This window comes from Myripristis murdjan, chromosome 11 (assembly GCF_902150065.1).
Source record: "Myripristis murdjan chromosome 11, fMyrMur1.1, whole genome shotgun sequence".
Taxonomy (NCBI): domain Eukaryota; kingdom Metazoa; phylum Chordata; class Actinopteri; order Holocentriformes; family Holocentridae; genus Myripristis; species Myripristis murdjan.
In genome coordinates, this window is record NC_043990.1 from 8,310,684 (window position 1) to 8,317,449 (window position 6,766).

The following is a 6,766-nucleotide window of genomic DNA, read 5'->3' on the forward strand; positions in this document are numbered from 1 at the left end:
TCCATTTGTCTGAAAAAGTGAAGTGAACTCGGTGAGATCGACCCTCGGGGGCCTGAGGGAGCGAGTCAGCAACAACGGTCACCACTTGTAAGCGGGACAATGATAAAATGTGTAAAAAAACAAATCCAGCATCCATATTATTTGAGTAATCCTATAGAAATTCAACCAAACTGTCACATTACTTATTGTACTATACCTCACTGCAGAACAATAACAATAATGATAATAATATTAGCCTAAAACAGACTTTTCAAATGCAAGAATCAGTGCAGGCCAAACAACATTGACAAATGCCGATGTATCACAATCATCTTCCTTGAATCTGAAGGTGTTTCTGCCTATAAAAACCAATAAAACATTGTTTTGTTTCTATATCTGTTTAAACCTCCCATTCCTCTCCTGCTCACTGACCCTCTGACCTCCAAGTGGCCTCCATCCTTCATGTGACGTCTGGTGTTCTTGGTATCACCAAGGGGAGGACGGGAAGTCAGCTAGAGGAAATGAAACAGCCAATGGGATCAAATCTGGGACTGTCTTGCCTCATGCCAAAATGTGCTCCCATCATCTTTAAAAACATAATACCTTGCATGTAATAGAATGATTAGGGGAGAGTGGGGTAAGTAGTGCCAATTTTTACTTAAAGTGCCTTTAAAGCGAGGGGATTACAGTAATGCCTCCAACTAAAATATGCACATATAGTTTAGGATGTTGTGCATCCCTGGGAACAATCATTTTGGATCTTATATAAACAGTTTGAGAAATATAGCTTTCAAAAAAAAAAAGTGGTTTTGCCCCCGGTGCGGGGTAAATTGTGCCATTAGAGAGAATACACTGGGGTAAATTGTGCCATTGATAACTGAAGTAAAACAGATCATTTTAATCTCACAAATGATAATGCTATACAAAAGCAAAACAAATTCAATACAAAATTATTTATTTAACATTTATTTATTATTTTAACAAGATCACAGGCCACTTTTCTATAACAAGGCCTAGCGCCACATGAACACATACCCAGAACAAAATAAAAATTCAGAAATGAGCACCTGCAAATCATCTTCATCTGAATCTGAATAGTTTTAGTGATCAAAGGTAAGAAGACAATGTACAATAACAATAAAATACAATAAAGTAATATATAGTATATAATCACAAGTTGCGCCACTGGCACAACTTACCCCAGGCCCTTTGGCACAAATTACCCCAAGCCCACCATTTTGAAAAAAAAAAATGCATCCCCCAGCTGTTTTGAGCTAACATTATGACAACTGTATAGACTCATGGTGTAGCTTACTAAAGTACTAAAACCTGTGTGAACTGTTTTCAAAGTTTTCTGTAATTGTTCAAACACAGCAATCAAAAAACCTTGATCATAGAAATTTCACTTTGGAGGGCAAAAAAAATGTTTTTTGAACTGAAATGTGCTTACCTCTCAAGCCATGTGTCTCCCTTCTTTACAGGATGAGTGAAATGGATGCCTCTTCAAAAATATGTGGTCACATGACCAACTTCTTCTATGGTTTTCTAGATAACAGGGGTGGCACTACTTGCCCCTTGGCACAAATTACCCCACTCTCCCCTACTCACCTGAAAGTAAGGCTGGCTTTACATGGACCTCAAGTGAAACTTCAATTACGTGCAAGAGACAGTTGTTGTGTTGGTTTCTGGGTTTGCACACCTGGAATGATCAGAGTTTGGCTTAATTTACAAATAATTGCACAAAAGTTGCCTAATGTCAGACTGGATCCAGATGTCCACACACTTCCTTGCACTTGCAGACTAATGCACGTTCCTGTGAAGTCTGAGGGCTGCCCAGTTGCTACACTTCATTAAAGGGCCATGTCACTCATTCTGCAGGTTTAGCGCAACATCTAAAAGGTATATTTTGTCCCCACAGAAAATGAACTTTCAGAGACTTCAGGCTTTCTTCACACCAGTAATTCCATCACCGTAATAAACTAATCCACATTAGTTTCCTAAAAGCAGCAGTGATGTGTTCTGATGACTTGAAATTGAGTGAAACGTTGAGTCCCTCCATCAGAAACAGTCCCTGGGGAAAAGGTTTGCTTGTTTTTACACGGGGAATTATCAGATCTGTGGTCTATGAATGGCGACGACAGAGGCTGTTGAATCTGCTTTCAGCGTTGAAATTGGTATCTTGAAGGATTTCTCTATGCATTATGGTTGAGTAGTGCAAAATGTCAGCTATAGAGAGAGGCCCTAACCCTTTGACTCTGAGTGACCGACATGAAAAACCTGATGTTTGGGGGCTTGTCCGGGTAGCTCACCTGGACTTGGTAGAGTCTGGGTTCAAATCCGGCCTGCTGCCTCTGTCTCCTGCCTCTCCTGTCGCTCTCTACTGTCACTATCAAATGAAGCAGAAATGCCAAATAAGTCCTGATTTTGTTACATCTTAGATAGATAAAAAAGAAGAAAAAGGAAGAGAATCTGTCAGTATCTGCTCTTAAACTCCATTATAGCTGCGCTGGAAATATCTCCACGTGACGTCACGCTGTTTGTGACCGTTTAAGACTTTAATACCCAGACATCATGTAACATCACATCAGTGACTGAAGCGCCTTAGATCTAAATGTCTCCTCCTTATTGGTGCGCTGCATGCGGCGATGAGGTTCAGGCATCATTTTGGGAGTGTTTGCTCGCAGCTGTTTAGGAGACAGTTTGAATTTCACTCTTAAATTTTGATTAGCCCCTTCCTCTGCGCTGAGAAGATTTCCTGCCGGTGCTAAACACGTCAGCAGAGTAAGAGCACTTATAATTTGGTCATACATGACTTAAGTCGATGAGACAGGTGTACTCATATGTTAAAATCTCACCGGCTTTAAGCGCAGTGTTTCTGAAGTGAACCCCTTAGTTTGCTTTTACTCTATGGGAGCTGTGCTTTTTTTTTTTTTAATCTTAATCGGCATGGATTTGTTTGAATTTTGACATTAAAATAACCGCAGAGCGCCAAAGATGACCTTTTGCAGCTGAAGTCTGTAATATATATAATATACTGCTAACCTTTTTCCCAGGTTTTCTGTATATCACGTGTACACTTCATGTGCAGCCCTCCAGTCGCTCCTGAGTGCTGTCAGATCAGATCAGATCAGACGAGACGTTCATTGTCACCGAGCATTTTGTTCACTTTTGTGGCTAATTAACCGTATGGCTAGTTTGGTTGTCGTCCCTGCCGGGCTCTACTTTTGACACAGATGTAATGTGAGTGAGGAGAGGCTTGGGTGTCAGGAGAAGTTCAATTCATGCTGAGAGCCGCACTGTCACGACGCAGGATCATATTAAAAGCTTAATAGCAAAGATGATGAACCAGCAATTAGTCTGGGCCACTGTAGCTGTGGCCTGGATGCACACTAATGGGTTTTTAGGTGGAGTGGGCCATGTCTGTCCATCAAACACGACTCTTTATGCCTACCAATAAACTGGGAGACTTTGAGAAGACTTTTAAAAGACTAAAGTCTGACACGCTCTCTCATCTAAAGACAGTGAGTCATAAATCACCGAGTTTTTAATCTCAGACCAGAAGATTTTGCAAAAACTGGGAATCTTGCAGGGTCACTTTAATGCAAGACTACAACCAGGTTCCTTTTGAGACTGTCCGACAAATATTATAGGAATATTATAGGAATATTACAGGTATATTATAGGAAAATTACAGGGATATAGGAATATTATAGGGATATTATGGGATATTATAGGAATATTACAGGTATATTATAGGAATATTATAGGAAAATTACAGGGATATTATAGGAATATTACAGGGATATAGGAATATTATAGGGATATTATGGGATATTATAGGAATATTACAGGTATATTATAGGAATATTATAGGAAAATTATAGGGATATTATAGTCATGCTTCTTCAGATAATCCATAAGGCGTGAATTATAAGTAATATTAATGTGTGTGTGTGTGTGTGTGTCCCTGTCTGCATGTGCATGTGTCTGTCTGTATGTGTGTGTGTGTGTGTGTGTGTGCCTGTCTGGGTTACCTTGACTACCGGTGTGTGAAGGTATGGAGTCTAAAAACAGTCCTGTATATTTCAGGTGTAGCTGCGCAACAAGACAGCAGGTGGGATGGATGGCGGCAGCCTGCAGCAACGTGACACACACACTTTAACACACACACACCGAGACGTTTCCGTGTTCCTGCGCCTCCCTTGGAGGGCGCTGCCGTGTTCGCTGTCTCACCTGGCTTGCTGCTTCGTGATTGGTGCTGGAGAGAGCGCTCCACTTGGTTGTTGACAACTTTCACGGCATTGAGCTTCACTATTTGCATGAGCCGCGACTAAAGACTTAAGATAATATTAAACATGTTTGACTTTGTTGAAACATCAAGACGAGAGGAAGATGGACTGATGGCCTCCTTACACCAAACAATAAAAATGACAGACTCTCGCTAAACTCTGATTTCATGCCGACATTGGAAATTTGTCTGCAACAGTGAAATATTTTAATAAGTCGTTTGGTGCAAGGCCGGCATTAGGTGAAATATCAGACACCGCCGGGGCCTCATTTTGGCAAAATTTTATTCCACGCAGCTTTTGGGTGACACTTGACAAAGAAATGAGTACACAGATTGCTTTTTGGTAGCAGTTGCTGACCTAATGCATTTCAAATCAGTAGATCAACAACATTATTACTCTTTCTAATAGGCGAGCCGGAGCTTACATTCTCATTCATCCTGCTGCTTTTGTTGGCACAAAAACAAATTAAAGTAAAATCCCTGGCTGGGGTTTCTGCAGGGCTCCTGTGGATGGCACCTGTGTAAAGGGATATTCAGCTAAAAATGTGTGATTTCTCATTTAAAAAGTCGTATTACTGTCATCACTGGGTGTAGAAATCACCATGAAACTGTGAGAAGATGTTTTCCATGCTGAGAGAGGCCCATCGGTTCGTTTACACCACCTCAGCTTTTATTCCTCCCACGATCATTTGATTGACAGTCTTCAATCACAACCAACAAGTCCTCCAACCCATTCAACCTAAAGGAGCGTTTCCTAACATTCACTAGCCCCTAAAAATACGTGGCTAAGGTTGGGATAAAGTTAATCTAATGTTGCGTGAGAAGAGGCAAGAGGCTGCAAAGCATCGCCATCTAATCAGGAGCTTTAGCGACCGACGCCATCCATCACGGTCTTCCTCACATCCGCTCCTCTTCTGCAAGCCTCCAAAGTGGAAGTTTTAAAGAAGTGAGCTCTAAAGCCGCGTGAGCTTTGGAAAACATTAGCTCTCATATTGTTGCGGCACTTAATAACACCTCGTAGCTGCTGGGATGGATTACTGTAGAAAAATGCAGCCGCTGAAACATTCATTACAGTTTTGCCGTTATTAGCTTTCAGGAACGCTCAGGTCTTGGTGGATGATGAAGACAGAACTCAACCACGATACTAAATCAGAAAATTCCTGTTGTGCACTGGTTTTAGCACCCTTGTAATACTGTGGAAGACAGTCCACCGTTTTCAATTTGTGGGTGAAAAGGACAAGTTTCACGGTTACTATTGTTATTACCCTGCAGAGTTAATTATAGGCCATGGAATAAACTGAATATGGTGTTGAGATATGCAGCAGATCGTTAGAATAATGAACAGGCACAAGGGCACTGTAAAGTTTCTGGTAACACCAACATACACCAACAAGCCGCTGCTTCTCTCTGAGGATAACACTAATATAATGAGCTACCAATTAGTGACACTAATTGGACTCATGGTGGTAAAAACTGTCAAATTTTGAAAAGTCATAACTACCAGACCAGTGGTCAGGTTTGGATGCAACCTGGTGGGATGATGCATCTTGTTAGGAGGAGGAGGCGGGGAGGATGTTTCTCTTGCTTTATCTTTATATATTTATTTCCTTTTTTTTTTTTTTTTTTTTTTTTGGTAAATGTGGTCTGAGTGTTGCAGGATGCGACCATCCCTTTCTCGCCGACCATCAACCAGCAATTGCACACACTAATGAGCCGCTTAGTCGTCTGACTCTGCGGGCGCTGGGTAACAAGTAGGGGGAGGAAGAGGAGGGATGGCTGGGATGAAGAGAGAGAAAGAGGCTTGTGATTGAAAGGAGAGACGCGAGAAGGGGAATGAAAAGAAACTGTGAGATAGGGGGATTAGTGTAAGGAGGCAGAGGGGTAGACTAAGAGAGATTAAGAGAGTGAGACAGACCGAGGGAGAGTGGACTGGTGAATCAATGAGCAAGTCGATAGTGAGTGGGGGAGATGTGACGAGGGAGAAAAATGGCACGGAGAGGAGGAGGAAAAGTCCTCGGTTTTGTTGGAGCCCGACTGAAGGAAAAAAAAAAAAAAACGGCCTAAGAGAAAATGAGAGTCCAAGGCTCTCCACACCTGCCTCCAAAAGCCTGTTTTCTTCTCGCCTGTCACTGGAAACGCTTATAGAATCAAGATAATTTGGCGACATCTATCCACGTGAAAACACAAAAGGCTAATAGAGGATTCATGTTTCATTTCTCAAATTTTTTTAAGATCTCTGTGAAGGCGGTCTTTAATCTTAATAGGGCTAATGCGGCGACGGTGTGATATGCTGGGAGATGTTATGAATACAGTCTGTCACCGCTTTGAAATTAGCGGGCCGATACACCGAAGAAAATCTTTTAAAAAAAATACCACACTGACAAGAAAATCAAAGTGCGAAACTCATCATGGAGACACGCAAGTGAAGACACGAAGAGAGGCTGAAGACATTTTGACAAAAAACAACAACAACTTTTGACTCGACAGAGCGCTCAGCCT